Source organism: Pygocentrus nattereri, chromosome 16 (genome assembly GCF_015220715.1).
Source record: "Pygocentrus nattereri isolate fPygNat1 chromosome 16, fPygNat1.pri, whole genome shotgun sequence".
NCBI classification, from domain to species: domain Eukaryota; kingdom Metazoa; phylum Chordata; class Actinopteri; order Characiformes; family Serrasalmidae; genus Pygocentrus; species Pygocentrus nattereri.
This window is the reverse complement of record NC_051226.1, coordinates 26,864,138-26,885,974: the sequence shown is the minus strand read 5'-3', so window position 1 is coordinate 26,885,974 and position 21,837 is coordinate 26,864,138. Positions and strand designations below refer to the sequence as shown.

Genomic DNA, 21,837 nt, shown 5'->3' with positions numbered 1-21,837 from the left:
AAACCACTCAGTGGACCAAATCAGTGAAATTTCCCTTTATCACCCCAAATTATCACCCCAAAAACGTAAACCTAGCTATCACTATTGATAATCAAATGACTTTCAGCAGAAAGTTGGTTAACAATAAAAGCATATGTGGAAAATCTATATGGGCCTTGTATAATAAAGTGACCCCTTCAGATCCTCTATAAAAATGCTTTGAAGACAAAAGCATTCTCCATGTATTTATATGTAAAGTTAGTTCATTTGGCTCAGGCGAGTGGGCTTACTCTTCTGAGCTATGACGAAAAAAGTGAGCATTGAATTCCAGTGAAAGCTGCTTGGCAGAGCCTGCATAACTGCTACACAGCATTACTGAAAGTAGTTAAAGCCCTTTGCATTGCTCTGCAGTGCAAATGCTCTTAAACTTAATTAGGTTTTTTCGGTTCACATTGGTTTGTAGAAACACACTTAGGCTATTGAACAACTCAGTGAGAGTTTGTTTTTGCTATTCTGCATAGTTTTAAGGGGTGCAGCGTAAAACGATGCGGCTGAGTGACATGTCAAATAGTTTGGCTGTATGTTGACGTTGCCTCAGGTGCTCTTTACTTTATTCTCTTTACTTAAGCTTCCTTAAGAAACGAGCCAAGACATAAAGCAAGTGTACGTTTGTAATCAAAAAACGACATCTATAACTATTTTGTCACAATAGTCAACAACTCAAACGTGCTAAAAATAAATAAATAAATAAATAAAAGCGATTTAAAACAAACACATTCATTTCAGGTTATATACACTAATTTTCAGGGCCTCAAATGTTTACACACACTTTGTGTTTGGTGGCCGTGTCTCTCAAGCGCTTAAACTGGAAGAGTTTAAAACACTTAAATGTGGAAGAGCCTTTTTTTCATTTCTCAAGTTCAAGTTCTCTTAATGATCATTTCTCAACATAACATTCACTCAGCACAGGCTTTAGTAGACATACCCATACACCTACTTATTCACGCAATTATCTGATCAGCCAATCATGTCGCAGCAGTGCAGTGCATAATACCATGCAAATACAGGCCAGCAGGCTCAGGTAATGTTCACAATAACCATCAGAATGGGGAACAAATTAGTGATTTTGAACGTGACATTATGGTTTTTGCCAGACAGGCTGGTTTGAGTATTTCTATAACTGCTAAACTCTTGGTATTTACACAAACAACAGTCCCTAAAGTTTATTCATACTGGCGCAATAAAGAAGCGGCAGTTCTGCAGATTGAAACAGCTTGTGATGAGAGAAGTCAATGGAGAAGGGCCAGACAGAAGGTTTGAGCTGACAGAAAGGCCAAGTTAATTGTATCTATCAACATTCATTCAATATACCTCAGTGGAACAAAGATGGATATGGAATGAACATCGAGATAAAAAAAAAACAAATACTCTAATTTATAAAATATTTTGTTCAGACAGAGTTCAGAGTTGGACTTTTGGGGTTGTTTGTAGCCTTGGCTATCCCCACCTGCTAAATAGACTGTTTACGTTTTTATTTAATGTATTTATGTTGTTGTTCTTCAGTTACAATGTGTGTATGTGTTTACTGTGCTATTTTGTGTCCAGCACAGAGTTAGAGCGAGTGTGTTTGTGTTTGGTGACCATCAGAGGAAAGAGTAGGGCTAGGAGTGACCTACCTCAATTTTTAGTTACTTTTCAAGTGGCATTGTTTACCCAGGCTCTCAATAAAAGAACATTTTTCATACAGAAATTATGGCCTCATCTGACTCTTCTGCACCATGTCAAATTATGTACATATTGAAGCTCCACCCATCTGTGATCACTCTGTCCAAGGGATCACTGTGTATACATACTGGTCACTTTATCAGAATTCCCTTCCTTCAAGCTCCACCTGGAGTTTATTAATGCCCATTTATTTATGCACTGTTTTTGTTGGCCATCCTCCACCCTTCAACAGCGACTTTCATTCAATATATATCAGTGTTCATTCCATATATATCAATGTTCATATTTATCAATGTTCATTTATATATATCAATGTTCATTTATATCAATGCTCATTTATATATATCAATGTTAATTCCATATTTATCAATGTTCATTTATATATACCAACGTTCATTTATAAATGTCAATGTTCATTTATATCAGTGTTCATTTATGCAAATCAATGTTCATTCTGTATATATCAATGCTCATTTATGTATATCAGTGTTGAGTCCATATTTATAAATGTTCATTTATATGTATCAATGTTCATTCCATATTGTTTTTTGGGGGGGAAAGAATAAAAGACCAATGCAGGATATTGGCCTTTTAAAAGAAAAAAGGCAATTTTAAATCCAAAGATCTGCAGTCAGATGAATTGGGGATACAAGGTGTGGACTGATGGCCTGTCCAGGGTGTTTCCTGCCTTCCGCCCAATGACCACTGGAATGAGCTTTAGAAGATAAATAAATCAGTATAAAAATAAAACATTCTTACCTTTTAACTGATTCATGAATGTGATTTGGCTGTCATTAAATGTTTACATTTCTGATTATTTGTATTTGTTGCTTTGTTCTTTGAAATTATAGCCTTTTAATGTTAACTCCATTAAGTACCAGCAGATATTACATCAGAGCCAGATTGCCTTAGTCAGGAAGCTTAAACTGGGCCATAATTGGATCGTCCAGCAGGACAGTGAACCAAAATGAACACAAAAATGGATCACTGAGCACGAAATCAAGGCTTTGCCATGGTCATCTGAATCCCATGACCTGAACACCTTAGAAAACCTGTGAGATGAGATTTTGGTTTTTGTGATTGTACTTTCAATAAAGGTTTGATTATGGTTAACATTTTGAATAAAATATCAAAATGATATGCAATAAAAAACGCTTTACAGCCTGTTCTGTTAAGTTAACACTAGTGAATACACACACACTAGGGGGCAGTGAGCGGTGGGCAGCCCTATCCACGGCGCCCGGGGAGCAATTGGGGGTTAGGTGTCTTGCTCAAGGACACCTCAGTCATGTGCTGTTGGCACACCCAAATCAATAAGACAGCAATATAGATGGGTAGTTAAGATAATAAAAGATAAATGATTAAAAAACATACAAGCAATAAAAATAATACAAATTAAATGATGACAAATGACAAAAAATAAATTGCTTATGATAAAACAGTGCTAATAAAGTGTTAATAAGTGTTAATAAAATAAAATGGAATTAAATAAATAAAATGTATCAACAGCAAAATGTTGAAAACAAAACAATTAAATAAACAGTGATCATGATGATGATGATGATGATAATGATGGGAGAGGGATCTGAGGTATGGGGGCTAAAAGAGGGATCTAAGGTATGGGGGGGCTAAAAGAGGGATCTGAGGTATGGGGGGCTAAAAGAGGGATCTGAGGAATGGGGGGGCTAAAAGAGGAATCTGAGGTATGGGGGGGCTAAAAGAGGGATCTGAGGTATGGGGGGCTAAAAGAGGGATCTGAGGAATGGGGGGGCTAAAAGAGGGATCTGAGGTATGGGGGCTAAAAGAGGGATCTGAGGTATGGGGGGCTAAAAGAGGGATCTGAGGTATGGGGGGGCTAAAAGAGGGATCTGAGGTATGGGGGGCTAAAAGAGGGATCTGAGGTATGGGGGGGCTAAAAGACGGATCTGAGGTATGGGGGCTAAAAGAGGGATCTGAGGTATGGGGGGCTAAAAGACGGATCTGAGGTATGGGGGCGTCCTGTTTCATAAACCAAAAGCGTTCTTGTCGAGGTAGAAAAGGGTTAAAGCCACTGAACTCTCAATGAATGTCAAGCACGCTGTACTTTCACCTTCCTAATGAGCCTCCGTTAGCCTCTGTGTGGCGCTGGCCCCGCCCCCTGCTCCCTCATTGGCTGCTTCGAGATCTACCTCGCGAGCTCTGCCCGCTGGAGGAGGTGAGCTGCGCTGAGGGGCGAGTTTCCTCCTGAGGGCTCAGCGCCGAGAGAAGTGCTTTCAGAAATGACTTATTTTCCTTCCTTCTCCTCAGACGTGATACTCGTGAGACCGGAGAGCTCTTGAACGGTGCCGGAATTCCAGCTAAGCGAAAGTGCAGGTGGGAAACGTTGGAGGCGTTTTGTTGAGAGGTTAACGGTTGGTTTTGTGTCGCTTTGTGTAAAAACATCAACACCAGAGTTTCGGTCCCTAACGGCTCACCGGCGGGCGGGCAGACCGCTTTAGAGCCGCTGGACCGAAAGGTGCAGTAAACCTGTACCGGTGTAAATGCCCTCCTAGGCGTTTAAACTCAGATATGTGGTTCAAGCTTAGGTTTTTCCTCTGAACACCGCCGAGGCGGGTTTTTGTAACAGGTGTCCTGAACTCTTACACAAGTAGCTGCTAGTCTCCTTAGTCTCTTTAGGCGCCCTTTGACCAGAGCGAGTAGAGCTGCCTGCTGAAGAAAGCTCAACTTCGCCAAACCTGTTTGTGTTCAGTTTCAGCTTGGCTGAGAAAATGTAGTATCTTTATTTTCTTCACAGCTCAGAGTACGAAGAAAGAGAATAACGAGGTTTTTTCTAGCAACAATTTAAACCGCCTAAAATTTGTGACTCAAGCTGGTGTGAATTTGGACACTTGGTGTTTGTTACTCTTACCTGTCGAAAGTGAGAGTAGCTGCTAGATCTTGTCTGTTCTGTCTGCTTGTTTTGCTGTGCTGCTTTTCTAACAAGGTGGTCTCCACAGAGTTCACTGAATTATTCAGTCGCGTCTGTATGTTTAATTCAAAGTTGGAAAAATGGCAAAATTGGGGGTGCATTGTTGGGAAGAAATTGGACACTGGGGTTTTGTCCTGGTGCTGAAACCCTATCACTTCACACTTAGTGTGAACACTGCCGCCCAGCGTCCTCAGTGTCAGCCACAGCAGACTGTGTGGACACACACACACGATTCCAGTTTCAGCTGGTCTCTTAAACAAACACCTCGCCAGTGCCTTCATGCAGGCTGCACACTTTTCAGATATGTCTGGTTAATGCATAGAACCAGTCAGTGGCTGATAAATGTAGCACCAGGCTTCACCAGAAGACAAGCACATCCAAGTATTCAGGCTTGAATACTGAATGCAGTGTGTCTCACTGCCAGTTCACAACCTCTGCGTTAAAACTTGTTCCGTCGAGGCTCTTGCGATTTGAAAATTGCACTTTTTTATAGAACCGATGAAGCCTCAGTACGCTAAGTAAAGTGTGTTCCTCTCATTCTTTTAGTGAAATTCAGAACCGTTGTTAATGGTTCAGCGGTTCTGATCAAATCTCAGCAAATTGGATTTTAAAATTGTCGACTGTCAGAGGAAACAATCAGCGATCAAGATATAAAGCAATTAATTATATAAAAAGTGCTGAAGGTGGATTGCAGAGCTGACTATAAAATGGTATCAGTACTGATCCAGTACATCGAATCAAACCTAATAAAGGTCCAGTGTATTTTGTGTAGTTCCATGAAGTATTGTTAGACCTTTTTCCAGTACAGTAACTGTGTTGAAGTATTGTTAGAAAACAACTTTGTGGAGCAGCATTTTGAAAAGAGATTTTTTCGTTAAAATAAATTGAAACATTGAGCTTAAGCTCATAGATTAAAATGTCAGAAAGGTTGTGAAGAACATACCTTCAGTCAGGTGGGTCTGAACTTTAACTGTTGTTTGACACATCAGCATGACATTTAGTCTGTTTATCACACATTAGCTGTTTTGACACAAACAGAGTGCCAGTCACACACATGCACACTCAGAATGAAACTTGAAAAATTAGTATTGTAAACAGTGTCTATTGTATTCCTAGTTACAGAGTCAGTAACTAGCATGGCAGTGAAGATTTTACCTGGACTGAATCGGCAGTGGATAGTTCGCAGTTTGTTTGATGGTAGTGTGTATTTGAAGTTCTCTCTCACAGTAAGACACAGAGGCTGATGAGTATATTCATAAAAAGTAAAAAGCACAAGTGAAAAGAAAGACCTCAGTGGCTGTCAGTGTGTTGCAATAATGAGATAAATTTCCAAAGAAAAAACATTATTTACACATTTATCTTCAATTTTACTGTGCTGCAGTAATGATAATTTGATCACTAAAACTGGAAATTGTTACCAAATAATTCATTTAAAATCAGTTAAATAATTCTGACTTGATTAGTAATGATTCAGCCAGACATCATTGGTTTGTATGTCTAAAAAAGTTTTAGTCATTTTCGTTTTTTCGAGTTGTGTCACACTACTTGTCATAATTGTGAGACTGACTCACAATTGATTGTTGACTGAGCTTCTGAGTACTGAGTTCAGGCATATTTGACACTAAGTATCGACATCTATAATGTTTTGTAGCTGTCGATATTTAGTAGCTCCTAACTGACAAAATGGCTGAAGCTCAAACGAACAGACATTGCTTACCACTGCACTATGAAAGTGTTATAACCCCAGCCAGAAGTCAGAATTTCTTATGAAGTCAGAAGTTAGCACTTCTGTTTTGTAAGACCAATGACACATTTCAACAAATGTGTTTTTCCGCATTATTTTATCTGCATGCATGGTGTCAGATAACAGTGCACCCAGTTCACATTCTGTGTGTCACGACATAAACAGCTGTAGAAAATAATTGCGGTCAGGCAAATATTGAGTAATTATGATAGGTTGAACTGTTATCGTTCTTCTTAATATTCTTTCTATGTCAGTTTCAAAATAATTGGCTAAAATCATAAGAGCTGTAATGGTCAACACCAGAATGCCAGAAGGATAAGTGGCTTAGGTAGTGTGTGTGTGTGTGTGTGTGTGTGTGTGTGTGTGTGTGTGTGTGTGTGTGTCTGTGTGTCTGTGTGTGTGTGTGTAATGGTCAACATTTGAAAGTGGTCAGTGCTCAGAATTTAACATGCCACATTAAGTAGCAGGTGCTCTGAATGAGCAGACACGTGTCACATGTTTTAGAATGAGGATTTTATGAATCTGATGATTTATGAATGTGATCTGTTACATTCCGTGTTTGTCTTTTAATGTAATCAATCAAGAATATTTATATTAGGATTGTAATCAGCAGGTGTCGACCCGAAATCACTCATTATCAGCACCAACATAGAATTCTCAGCACATTCCTACGGTCAAGAACTATGTAGTGTGATATAGTCATGGCCTATCAAATGTGGTTATAATTGTAGTTTAGTAACTTAGAAAACAATGGAAATTTCAGTTCTTTTGAATTTGAATTGGATGAATCTGATTGGTCATGTTTAAAATGGTTATTTTTGCTCACTCCTTACGTCTGACCTATTGTTGTGAGTAAACCGTGCATGTGCTCATTTTTCAAACAGGACATGCTGGCCCTACCTAGTGAGTAAACGGTGTCGAGTGTCCAACTGGTTAAAAATTGTCATTGTCAACATTTCAGGCTGGTGTAAGAGCAAACTGAACTAAAATGAACTCCATGTGGTCGGCATGAGCCTTTGCAGTGTTGAACGGACATTTTAGTTTGTGTTACAGCAGCATTTCATTTGCAGAGAGCAACAACCTGCTTGAGGAAGTCTGGTAAATGAATTGTTTATGTCAGCAGGTCCCAGAGAACTTGTTGCTCTGAGTGGCTTGACCTGCACTGGAATGTTATGGTGCATCATGTGAGAGCTGTGATTGGGCAGAGCTTTCTGTGGGTGCTCGTGATTGGCTGTGGTGGGATCTGAACGCTGCTGGGGATTCTGGCACTTTGCTTCCTTCTAGAGCAATCAAGCATGGAAAGGCTCTGTGCTAGGATTTGTTTGTTTGTACATATAAGATTATCTCATTAAAAGCACTGTATCATTTCACTTAGCAAAAGCGGTGACAATGTATATTCATGGCAGCTGAATAGAAGGAAACACATCTCACACCATAAAACTTCAAAAGGCTCTTTGAGGATTGTGAATACTGCTCTTGTGGTCATTACAACAAACTGTAACTTTGCAGCAACACCTGGCTTGAGACGGTTCAAACTCCGGTTGAATACCGATGTGGACCATTCTACCGAAATAGTTCTGCGGCCCCAGAATAAAAAGAAAAACTATTTTAAAAGAAAACAAGCTTTTATACCTTAGTTTATACCTAAATTTACAAGGAATATGTGATAAACTATTTAAGCCCTATTTAAACATTCATTTTTAATTTATTAACTTATTATTCAATGGATTGATTTATAGTAATAAGTTAAATATATACAAACTCGTTATCTATAGTGTACTTTCTGTTGAGAGGTGGCTAACCCAAACCTATACCCCTAAATTTCAACTTGTGATAATAATCCTTTTTTTCTGCATTTTTTCAGTGTTTTTTATGTTTTTGATTTTCTTTTAATGTCAATTTGAAAGATGAGTTTAATCATTTATAAAAAACTTTACTCAAATTTTTTACTCCCAGTTTTTTTTTTTTTTTGGTGACTACAGAAACACAGAGGTTTGGTCCATATTCAGAGCCTTATTTTAGCCGCAGCCCTGCATTTAAAGCAGTGAGTGAGACTGCATCCCTGTCCTTCTTGGCCACATGGTGAGCAGTTAGATCCCATTGTTTTAAAGTAAATGTGTTCTAAAGTCTGAAAATGAGTCCTTACCAAAACTTTTTGTGATTGAAAGAAAAACACAATAATTTTATGTGTGAACAGCTGTTTAAAGCTAAAGCTGTGTTAGCTAGCCATGAACTGGCTAGCGTTTTTGAGTTGTGTTCAACATTAGCTAAAATTGTCACTACTGAAACATTTAGTAGATGTACAGTAGTGCTATGATTGTTTTGGTTGTGACAAAATGGAATATTCAATCATTTGTTTTCATAAACATATTTGAAAGCAAAAATATTGAAGTCAGTTAAAAGTCCAAAAATGTTTTCAACTCTGACTTTGACTTAATTATATACAAAACTGAATTCATGAATCAGTCAGTCTTGCAGAAAAGTGAATAGGTGTTGTCAAACTGCCCTCTGCGGTAGCTCTCTGACTGCTGTGTGCAGTGCTACTAGCCATGTTACCTAACTGATGCATGCAGTGTTAAAAATTTGCAAACGAGCGCTACTAGCTGTGCAATTTAACTGCTGTATGCAGTCCTATTAACTGAGGATGCATGATGACATCTGATTCACATAGAAATCGGCAGATTGGCTTTTTAAAAGATTATTGGTATCAGAAAGTTCCTTGGACTTTACCATTATTTGAAAGTGATGTTTCATGAAAGATTTGTTGTACTCAGGAAGAGCAGAATGTTTAGGTGGAACTGGGTTACTGTGCTTAAAGGTCTGCTTTTGATTCGTTGTAGTGCATTTGTAAGCCTATAGAAAGTAGTCCAGAGCAAACTAACCACATCTTAGATGAAGCTGTCCAAATTAGCATTTTTGATAGGCCATACAAAACCTCAGTAGATCTTTAATAAAGAAAACTAATGCCGAAAAGCAATGCAAACTGTTTGTCACACGCCTTCGATGCATAAACATTTAACGCAATATGACCACATCACATAGAAACCATTCAGTAAATACCTGCGTTACGCTGATTTCTTTTAGAAATGTTTTCTGTTTTGGTATCGACATCAGGCCCTATTGGTAGACCCTAGAATTTCCATATGAGTGCATCCCATGTTATCTGATATGTTATGTTAACTGATATATGCAGTGCTAGTACCTGTGCTGGAATGCTAGCAGCACACTGTAAGACAGCGTACAGTCAGTGCTCATTAACATGATGAAACCTGGCAGATGCTAAGGTTTCGACCTTATTGCCCCTGATGAGAAGGTGTGTGTGATGAGCCGTCACCAGGCTACCGTTGTCACATTAGCTCATAAAAGAGGTATTTACATTACACTGTCATGTGGAAGCCTTTGGGTTTATCACATAATTACAGTATATTTGCAGGCCTGTGCTACAGACAGGAGAGTGTTGCTGTCAAAGATTGGGAAAACAGCACTATTGCTGCTTTACATTGACATTTGCTGTTATCAGTGGTTCTAGCTTTTCCCTTCCTTCTCCTTTCTCATGTTTTTTGTGTCTCTTTCTTTCTTTAGTCCTTCAGATATGCATTAGTGCCAGGTAACATAGGTCGGTGAATACAGTGGTACTGTTGCAATGCAGCAGGCTGAAGTTTCATGTGTTTTTTGCTGTATAGAACATCCCCCCTCCTTCTCCCTTCCTCTCTCACTTGAATAGAACAGAATACCTGCTCTAATGGGTGGTCTTTTTCATCAGTTGGAATCAAGAGAAGGATTGTAATGAACATAATGAGGTCTGGGGAGAACTTGCCACATGTTCCTTCATATTGCCACCATTAAGACCTTAATTGCAGCTATTATCTTATACAGTGTTCAGATTTTACCATAATGGCCTTTGTGTCAAACCTCTGAGCCTGAGAAATGGACCAGCCGTTCTGAAAGCTCATCTTCTTTGCTGTGGTCTTTATTGCTAGGGTTAGGTTTCTAATTCTAGACAGGCTTTCTACAGTGCTTCAGGCTACACGGGGGGAAAAGTGCTGTACTTTGGCCAATGTTTTCCTAAAACTCACATTATGTGCTCACGCAGATGGAAAGCATATAGCAGAGTTCTGAATTATTGTTTGGAAGTATTGGTTTTCTCACATTTTGAAACCTTCCAATACATTCAAAAGGTTTTGAGTAAATCCTGGTTGGACACTCATTAAGGTTAATTTGATTCACAGTTGTTTGGTATTTTCACATTTTAAACAACTTTTAAAAAGAATTTATTGACAAACAACAGTTGGTCTTGATTGTTAGCAAACTTGGGCATTCAACCCATACAGATGAGATATTAGATATCTTTAATAATCATTAATAAAGTGTCCATTACCCATGAAGTACTGTCACAGCTTTGATCAGAAAGTTCTGTTAGTTTGGTTACATTGGGATTTTTTTAACATGGGAGCACACAATAGAAGGCTTGTGTGTGATCATTATAACCGGTGAATCTGTCTTTTTGCAAGTCAAATATCTAATGCAAATGTGCCTCGTTGTCATTTCATACGTGGAACAAAATCTTCCTCTTCACTTGTTTATGTTACCTGATAGAACTTGCTTAGATCATTTTGTATATCTTACTTTTGGCAGGGTTGTACTTTTGTCCTGTAGGCCTAATAATATAAAAAAGGATCTGCTTGGCACCTTGGGTTCAACATGAATGAAAGGATATTGTACCTTCCCAAGGTCATTTGATTACCCATTGCCAGTTCAGTTTGTTGTGAGGAATGTTTGAGCACTTGACTTTGCGCTCCTCATAGCACTGAAATGATGTCATGTCTTCACCTGCTGCTCTAATGGAGGTCGGAAGGGCAGCCTAGAGCTGGAGACAGTGAAGAAAACTTCACTCCTTTCACTCTTGAGTGCTGATATCATCCTGTTTCCCTAAAGCTGATTTCTGTCTGTTGTGTGTGGGTTCTCACTGGCGAAGCTGGTGAAGAGAGTAAATAATGCATAAGTGAGTGTTCGTTGCCTTCATTTAATTATTAACAGAGACTTCTAGCCAACTGAAAAGGAAAATAACTAAGTTGGGGAGGTAAACGGCTGGGTTGTCTGTGGATCTGTATGCTTTGGAGTTGTGTAAGTGTGCATTGCATGAGAAGGGGTGAGCTGTGTTTGATTTACTTTCTTATTGGCTTGTTATTTAAGCTTGTAATGTCCATTATTTTTAGTTTGGTTTGTTAGTGTTTTCATAAACTTGTAAATGTTTCGTGTTCATGTCATATGAATATTCATGTCAGATGTGATCTTTTATACTGGTGTAGTTGGATCTGTTCTCAGGAGAGTGAGTCTAAACTGCTTTATAGGGGACAGTAAATTTGACTGACAGGTAGGTGTCACTTGATCACTTGTCAGCATCAACCTAGGCTTGCTGTTGATGTAATATGAGAATTTGGAGATGTTCCACCTCCCGGGTAGAATTACCTGCCATTTTTAGCATGCTTTCCAACAGAAATGTGGCAGCAAAATGGATCTGGCTGGATCGAAGATTCTTTCCCATCTTCCAGTGGCCTAAACATTCTTAATGTTTCTGAGAATTTCCTGCGTTTGTTATGTTTGCCAGCATTGTGGTTGCTGCTGTCAGGAAGTAACTTGTGATATTGTTTCTGTCTGAGGATTAGATATTATGTAAGGATGAAACTTTGTTCTTATGATTTTGGATGAAACCTTTAGCATAATAAAGGGAGCCACCCATAACAAACCTCACATTAGTGGCACTAGTGCTGCTGAGCGGTCAGAGCTTGTACATCGTTTTGCCCTCAGGTAATTATGAGGAATGTCTGAAACCAAGGCTAATGTATGCCCACCCAGCCTGCTGTACAGATTAAGTTTCTCATAAAGACACATGACATAATACAGTATGTGCTGACCTTATTTGCTTTACCTGTGTCAGCTTATCGTGCACATTCCATTCCTTGTGTAATTGCCAGGCCACCAGGACACAGATAAAGCATTGGTGAGACTGCCTTGCTAGCATTTAGGGGATTGAAAAAAAAGCCTGGCCAGTCCAAACCGCTTGTGTGTGATGGGATTTTTTAAGAAAACCTTTAACAAATGCTTTCTGTGTTTGGTTCTCTTGGTTTGTCAGTTGTTTTCATTCTGCAAACAATTCAGATATGATTAGTTGATATAAGTTTTTGAAAAGTAACAATGAGCTCTGATGAGCTATGAAAAAATAATAGTTCATTTAAAAGAGACCTGGAGTTTAGGAAAGTCTCAGGTTTCTGTGTTTCAGGAGTGACCTAGAATCGTGACAGATGAGGAATAGCAAACATGACCACAGTGTAATGGCTGTTGTCTCATCCAGTACACATTTTAACTATTCGTTTTAAAATGAATAAAACTCTTTAAATGTGAATAACCTGTCCATGCTCCACCATTCGTATAGGACAAAAATATAGCTTGCGAGAAACTGAATAGAGAATATTCAAATGGCAGAAATTTAGATTGTGTTATTAATTTCAGATGATTTTTATTTAGTTTGCATGTGAGGTCACATGCTGTTGTTTCCAACATGACTAGTTTCAGTTAGCTCAACAACATAGTCTTGCTCAGTAGCATTTTGAATGCATAGCTCATTGTTATGTAGTGAATCTAAGCTCATTTTTTGTTAAAATTCATTAGGTTGAACAGGAGGTTTAACAGAGTTGTGTAACATCTTCAGTCTCACAACAATTGCTACACATTTGTGAGTTGAGCTTAGATCAAAGCAGCTCTATGTGTGTCTGGAATTTACATTCGGTTGCATTTCTGTTCATATTTTCCCAATGTTGTGTTGCCAGCGCAGCTCAAACGTCATAGGGTCTACAAATAGGGCCTAATCAGAGAGCATGTAGTTTTCTTGTTTGTTTGTTTACCTGCTATACCACAGAGTTTCCCAGGCTTTGTACCATGCTGTACTGTTTTGTATTGTTGCTGTCTGCTGGTGTTGTCAAGAGAAGCAGCTGTGAGGTTACAATTAAGAACACCAGCCCTCCATCCAGGAAATGGGTCGTTTCCTCAGCGTTTTGTTCTCTGTATTCTCTTGCTTTACCTTGCATTTTATTCAATGCAGGCCTTTCTGTATTGTCTCCTGGGTTCTAAGCAAGGCAGAAATTAATGGAGAAATAAGAAGTTAAGTGCAAGATGTTTTTTGAATATGAATATGTTGATGTTCTGGAATAAAGACTTGGTTGAAGTTTTTGTTACCTTTGCACAGCCACTCAGTTTCACAATGCAAAATATTCAGGGTTTATTTCAGTTGAACATTATCTAAAACATCACCGTATATAGAGGACAACAAATGCCAATTAAATTGGTCGTATAATTTCTCCTTGTGGATGTGTGCTTTACACTGAGTTTGTTTCAGCATTAAAAGTAAGTGTGTTGTGCTCTATTTCTGGACTTTTTCTCACTTTATCTGATGCCCAAGACTGTATTGCCAAGTTACTCACTGTTCTGTGGGCTCTTTTTTCGCTCACTCTCCCCCTCTTCTTTGCCTTTCTCACTCACTCTGTCTTGCTTTTTCTATATATGGGCTTACTCGGTTGGCCTCATTACTCCCTGAAGAGGAACGATTTGCAGGATTTGGGGCTTTTTTGTGTGCTCTTTGTGTTGAACAGCCTGGATTTTGGCTCATGACTCATGACTCTGTTAGCTCTGGTTCTCCTAGTGAACATACGTGTTTAACTGTGTGTAAGGAAGTGCACAATAGTTTGTTGTTGTTAGATGAAACATTGTTCACAAACACCTGTTGGGATTCAGGCTCCACACGCATCACCTCCTTATTTACACAGAGGTGATTTATGCAGGTCTTTTCTCTGGTGTTTACCGGCCACTTTTTCATAGGGGTGCAAAAATCTGTCATCACGGTGATTCAAATGCAGTTGAAGAAATGATTGAATGCATCATCAAATTTCACTGTAATACAGTTTCATTTGGTTTGATTTGGATTTAAAAAGGCATTCACAAGTGTAGCTTGAATAACTATGTACACAATCAAATAGGCTGTAACACAGTACACCACAAGTTTTTTCCAGTTTCTTGTTTTTTTTTTTCTTTTTGGTGTGTGTGTGTGTGTGCATACTAGGGCAGTAAGGTAATATTTTATTGTTATTGTGGTTAAATTATGCCAAAGTGCACTTTCCTGAGTGTATGTTTGATATCGTAATGACGTCAAACAACTGCATGTTGCATAAATGATAAAAGCTTGAGAAAAAATTCCTGTTTAGTTGAATCTACTGTGACGTGGTATGTGAATGCAAAAATTGTTATATTCATATTTTTCATAGTATTTTTAAAGTGGCATTAATGGTGAATTTAATCGTTTCAACTTAATCAAACCTCAGAATAATGAAATAGCATCATACATATTGTGTATTGTGGCAGTGTCTTCAAATATTGTGGTACGTTTTGCCACATCACACACCACTAGTGCATACTTTACTGAATTTTACTGTTGTGAGTTCTAACATTTGAAAATTCATGCAGTTGTATCATCCCTCTCAGACTGATGCATCATATTGCATTTACATTTTTAAAATGTACTGTTCAGTCCAAACCTTTTTTTTTTTTTGGTGATGTGAGAAAACCATTTGCATGTGTATCTGTTCAGCAGTTTAGCTCCACCCATTGATATTGAAGTTCTAAGGCGGCCTGCACCGCTTTCTGAATGAGGCAAAATACAGGGCAGCCAGTGAGAAAAGAGGTAATTTACATTAGTCTTAAAATCAGTGCAACAGCCTGCATAATTTGAAAGGATAAAGAGAGGTTGGAAAATGGACATGAAAACATAAATGATGACTTTTCTTACAAAAATCCACACAAAAGTCATACATAAACCTTAGGAAAAAGTATAAAATGCAGGATAGGATAGGATAAGGGTCTTTAAATGAAGATACTTTTGGTATTGCACATATTTTTGTTCCATATATTGGTCCTTTACACGTGTTGTGGATTATTGTTGATAGCTTTAAATGTCTGGGGCAAAAGTCAGAACTGAGGAACTCCTTTACTTGTGTCTTGTAATCCCAGACAGAAGTCGTTTCCAGACTGGGTCAGTATTTACAGCGGCTTGTTTCTTATTGTGGGGATCGCATAATCAAGCTGCATATTTCAGTGCATTTGCTGCAAATATACTGTGGAATTTGACCCCCTTGTCTTGGAAGTTAACATAAAGCACTGAATATTGTTCTGTAACATTAGAATGGCATGCACATGATGACCTCCAGGTGGTCCTGCCCTCATAGCTGGCAGACAAGAAAAATAAGTGCCTCTCACATCCTGAAACAGTCATGGAATTCCTATAGCCTTGTTGTAATATTTTTACCAAGCTTGGACAATCCAGTTGACCTCCTCTGCATTCACTCTGTTAACACATGCATATTATGACTTTTTTTAACAAGTGACTTTACATTAGTAAGGGATACTGTGTAAAGGTTTGTCCTCTTTGTGAGATTAAGCTAAAATTGGCTGAAGGACTATTCTAGTACACTCACTGTACTCCATACGTCCTCCAGATCTCTTGAATTCCTAATAATACACCTCTTCATAATGATTGTAACATATAAAGAGGTGTTATCAGGTGTTGTAGCAAAGACTGTTATTGGTTTTAGTTCTATAGTTTTTCTAAACATTTTTTGGTGTTTTACAATTAATAGAGCAAAAATGCAATTGGGCATATTTAAAATGTGATTCTGAGGCAGCAGGTAGCTGTTAGTCTCAGAGGAGTGTTGTAGGTGCTTGAGGTTAAGAATAGCTTGTCCATGTTATTTGTTGCAAGCCTTTGTGACTCACATTCATCTGGCAGGTGGGAATGGCAGGAAGTTGAAAACAGCAATGTTGCCCTAAGGTTTTTCATAATAAAGAAACTACATGGACTTACACGTGTTAAAGTGATTTTTTAGTGATTCAAAACATTCAGTACAAGTTAATTGTTTTTCAACATCAAGGGGAAGAAAGGAATCATTCATTCAATATCATTTCAAAATGGCATCCATTTATAACAATTCTGAACATAAAGTGTTTTTGTAAAGAGTAACAAATGATGTTAATGGCAGACACATTTTTATTTCACATGTAGGGTCAATGTATTTTATTAATGCATTGACCCTACATACATTATATTGCTAAAAGTATTCGCTCATCTGCCTTCACACACATATGACATCCCATTTTTAATCCATAAGGTTTGATATGATGTCAGCCCAGCCTTGGCAGCTATAACAACTTCAACTCTTCTGGGAAGGCTTTCCACAAGGTTTAAGAGTGTGTTTATGGGAATTTTTCACCGTTCTTCTAGAAGCGCATTTGTGAGGTTAGACACTGATGTTGGACGAGAAGGTCTGGCTCACAGTCTCCGCTCTAATTCATCCCAAAGGTGTTCTGTTGGGTTGAGGTCAGGACTTTGTGCAGGCCAGTCAAGTTCTTCCACACCAAACTCGCTCATCCATGTCCTTATGGACCTTGCTTTGTGCACTGGTGTGCAGTCATGTTGGAACAGGAAGGGACCGTCCCCAAACTGTTCCCACAATGTTGGGAGCATGAAATTGTTCAAAATCTCTTGGTCTGCTGAAGCATTAAAAGTTCCTTTCACTGGAACCAAGGGGCCGAGTCCAAATCCTGAAAAAAAAACCCATTTTATTAATTTTTTGAACTCCAGTTTTGAAAACTCCTGTTTTTTACTTATTTTCCTTTGATGTTCCCCCTCCCTGTGTGAGTTAGTCTTAAGAAATACATTATATTGCCAAAAGTATTTACTCACCCATCCAAATAATTTAATTAAGGTGTTCCAATCACTTCACTGGCCACAGTTGTTTAAAACCAAGCACCTAGGCATGCAGATGTGGATGCCACCTGTGCAACAAGTCTAGTCGTGAAATTTTCTCGCCACATAATATTCCACAGTTAACTGTCAGTGGTATTATAACAAAGTGGAAGCATTTGGGAACGACAGCAACTCAACCATGAAGTGGAAGGCCACGTAAAATGACAGAGCAGGGTCAGCGGATGCTGAGGCACATAGTGCGCCAACTTTTGCAGAGTCAATCACTACAGACCTCCAAACTTCATGTGGCCTTCAGATCAGCTCAAGAACAGCATAGAGAGCTTCATGGAATGGGTTTCCATGGCTGAGCAGCTGCATCCAAGCCAAGCACAATGGAAAGTGTCGAATGCAGTGGTCTAAAGTGTCGCCACTGGACTTTAGGGCAGTGGAGACGTGTTCTCTGAAGTGACGAATCACGCTTCTCCATCTGGTGATCCAATGGACGAGTCTGGGTTTGGCGATTGCCAGGAGAACAGTACTTTTCTGACTGCATCGTGCCAAGTGTGAAGTTTGGTGGAGGGGGGATTATGGTGTGGGGTTGTTTTTCAGGAGTTGGGCTTGGCCCTTTAGTTCCAGTGAAAGGAACTCTTAATGCCTCAGCAGACCAAGAGATTTCCGAGCCAGTCCGAGACTTTGTGGGAACAGCTTGGGGATGGCCCCTTACTGTTCCAACATGACTGCGCACCAGTGCACAAAGCAAGGTCCATAAAGACATGGATGAGCGAGTTTGGTATGAAAGAACTTGACTGGCCTGCACAGAGTCCTGACCTCAACCCAACAGAACATCTTTGGGATTAATTAGTTTGGAGACTGCAAGCCGGACCTTCAGTGTCTGACCTCAGAAATGCACTTCTGGAAGAATGGTGAAAAATTCCCATAAACACACTCCTAAACCTTGTGAAAAGTCTTACCAGAAGAGTTGAAGCTGTTATAGCTGCAAAGGGCAGGCCGACATCATATTAAACCCTAAGAATTAAGAATGGAAAGTCACTTAAGTTCATATGCGCCTGAAAGCAGACGAGCGAATACTTTTGGCAGTATAGTGTATCTCCTGACAACTGAATGACTTTCACTTAATAGCTGCTTCGACTATGAATTAATTAAATGAAGGGAGGTCTCTGTCTTTTTGAACAGTACTGAATACATACCGAATAGCTTCAAAAGGCCTGAGGTTTCCTCTGAAACTTGAGAGTTCTACATACCCTCCAGTTGACTAGTGGTAGAAATTAAGGACAAGAAATCTGTTCAGGGTTATTAACTTGAACACCCTATGAACATAGTGAAATGACCATGTTGAATCATTAATTTTAAGGCATTACCAGTCAAGTGGAGCAGCTGGAAAGTCCTCATGCTATTTACCTTTAGCTGCAGTTAAATTATTTTGACTTTCCACAGTGTTTAGGTAGAAACTTCAAAATAATATTATGTTTAATGACTGTGTTCATGCCATATTGATTAGCATGTGATTGCTTATAACATTTGGTTATTGTTGTGTGTTTGAATTGAAGTGCTGGATCAGTGCAAAGCTTGTAGCTGGAAAGGCCTTAAAGAATCTCACTGGGTCCTTTTTGCATAACAAACCACTTAAAATGTCATTAAAAATGAAATGTTAAAATAACAGACAAAAAGTAAATAAACTATGCCTTTGTATCTGCATCCTCCATGATTAATGAAATGTGAAATGTAACTACTGGAAATTGTCTCTTTCATATTGCTGGACTTTCTGCTTAGATAAATTCACTTCACTACATCTCTGGTTGACTAGGCCTGTTCAGAGGGAGGGTCACTTCTTTAAGTGAGGGTTTCTACCGAAGGGTCCCTCCCCTCCTGCTTGGCAACTCTCCATGTTCAGAGAACTCTGGGAATGAATGGCGCCCAGGCCCTTTCTTTCTTTGAAGCCAGCCAGGAATGTGAGGCCTTTTTTCCCCTCTTCAGACACCATTATCAGCAGTGAAATATTCCCTCTGTTGGGCCTATTGTGCGTTTGCAGGGTGGACGTCACAGGCGTGCAAAGCCCAGCCTCTCAGCAGGGTTTGAGGAGAGCGAGGCCTGCTGGAGCTCCACTGTGTGCTAGCAGTCCATGTAACAAGTCTGTAGCAGGAGACAACTGTCTAAAGATGTGCTTGCAGAGTGGCTTGAAATGGATCATTGGATCATTTCTTTTGTCTTTTTTGGACTTTTCAGTCATTACCTCTGGTAAGATGGGAAATATTTGTTGTGTTATATATTTATTAGAAATTATTTGATCATTTGATTCATACATTTACTCTTTTATCTTCTATGAAGTTGACAAATTTTCAACTCATGCTTAATTTCCCTGCTTTATGCAAGTTTGTATAGCAAAGCGGTCCTGGGGAGAGATCTGGCTCTCACTTTTTCCAGCTGAGTGCTTCCTTGTGTGCTTGCCCAGATCATTATGAATACTCTTGCTCTTGCACATGAACGCCCATGTGTACACATGGCAAAATATGAATTTAAGCCACAATATCCCACAAACAACAGTCAATTAAGCGATCACTTTACATCTGTCTTGTCATGCTCTAGTTTAAATAACCCCATTGCTTCACTGGGAAGTTTTTATTTGGATGCATTAACAGAGGACAGCGCTACAGCTCTTCAACTTATTGTAGTTCATGAGACCTCTTTTTGTTTGTTGTATGTATTAGTAAGTGAAACGTCTCTCATGTCATTGTGTTTCCTGTTTCTGTGCTTTGTATGACCTCTGCAGGTGCATATCATGGTATAAGTGGAGTACGTGTAGTTGTTTTGAACTATGTACAGGAACCTGCATGTCCTTCTTAAGAGTCATGCATCCATCATTCATGTTCTCATGAGAGATTTTATCTCCATGGAGACAGTAAGATATAAACCTGACATGAATCTTGTAGCAGAAACACTTATTGACCTCTTTCTGTAACAGCCTAATCCTAAATGAAGTTTATTAAAGGAGGATATCATACAGCATAATTAAGTACCACGTTGTATTTTATTTATTTTTTTTGCTTGTTTCTGTACTGTGCAGGTGCGTATCAGGAGTATGTGTAATGTTTTTTAAAGCTATGTTTAGGAACCTGCATGTCCTTCATAAGAGTCATGCATCCATTATTCATGTTCTCATGAGATTTTATCTACACAAAGACTGTGTGTGTGTATGTATGTGTGTGTGTGTGTATATATATATATATATATATATATATATATATATATATATATGTATATATGTATATGTGTGTGTGTGTGTGTGTGTGTAACATAAATAAGAGATTACAAAAATAAGAGAATACCAAAACTGTCACCATCAAACAGATAAACAGTACCTTATAACATCCTTTGAAGCAGGTATTGTTGAGAGAAAGAAGAGAAAATCAAGTTCAGAAATAATTCAGAGGTGTTTTTGTTCATCCTTCTGCTGAGAGAAGCGCTATGGATCTGAAAGATTGTGTAGCTGACAAGAAGCTTTGACTAGAAATTAAGTAAATGAAGGGTTATGTCTCTGACTTTTATACAGTACGTTAATTTTTTTCATAGTTAACATTCATAGAGTTCCTCAACACTACATAATCCATTTAGGAATTGTCACATGATTAAGCCGAAATTATTTCACCCAAGTTGAAATGGCATTCCAGACATTTTTGATTACCACTACCCCACCTTTCAAGGCCCTCATTAAAGGTGGTGACGATGAAATCTTTCACTGTTTGCTGCTCATTTGCCTTTTATTTTTACATTTCATAAACAACATTACAAGAAAGCTTTTACAATTTATTCTGTGTGCAGTGTGGGCATTTTAGGTCAGTTAACAATTATTGTGAATCTTTTATCCTTAATTGCTGAGTTTACAAATCCTCAGATCAAGGCTTGCATTTTTCCTACAAGCATTCAAATCTCCTATAAAGATCTTAGTCATCCTGACAATGAGCTGTTAGGGACAGCTCAGTAAATACAGGCATTAGGAAGAATTCCACATGATTGAGACTGGAAAAGAGATTTAATTATAAACACCAGGGCAAAGTTCTGAGAGATACACTGTACAAAGCACTGTGCTTGAAAGGTATTTAGTCATATTCCTACATGAAGAAACTATGATAGAGCCATTTACATGATGATTTCCATTATAAAGATGTTTGGCTCAAATGTGTTTGAAGTGCATGCTTATCTATAAACTTGCTACTGTTGTTGTTTGACTTCTTGCCCAGTAGACATGCAATGTTGAGAATTTAACACAAACATGCTATTTTTAGTCAGCACAGATGCCCATGCTTTCATCTGAAATCACATTATCAACCAAAAGATAATGGTAGAATCTGATAAGTTGCGTTTATTGATTCACATATTTAATTTATTTTCATGGGACGATCGCTTAATCTGTTTTTTCATAAAAACAAATGGAGCATGCTGATAGAAGGCAAAAATTGGCCAATTAACATCATGGGTGTGAGTAGAAAAAACATTGCCTTATTAGCTACGCTACATGTACGGCTCATTAGCTTGATAAATATTTGCAAAGAATTCTCATTGGCAGTAGCTGAATTTTGATTTAGCATTTAGAGGTAGTGCAAGAAACAGTTTATAGTTTACTGTGGAATTTCTGAT

General features: G+C 38.6%; 1 protein-coding gene across 3 annotated transcripts in view; it reads left to right on the top strand.

Moving 5' to 3' along the window:
- The first annotated feature begins 3,931 nt into the window (after positions 1-3,931).
- The window catches only part of shroom1 (shroom family member 1), a 29,023-nt gene continuing 11,117 nt past the window's right edge, over positions 3,932-21,837 (top strand). The window contains exon 1 of one of the 3 annotated variants that reach the window (XM_017701133.2): positions 3,932-4,056. The gene's annotated coding sequence lies outside the window, so the exon portion shown is untranslated. Of the gene's footprint in view, positions 4,057-11,502; positions 11,545-19,156; positions 19,441-21,837 lie in introns of those variants that run through there. The other 2 variants (XM_017701134.2, XM_037546183.1) reach the window with 2 other exon arrangements.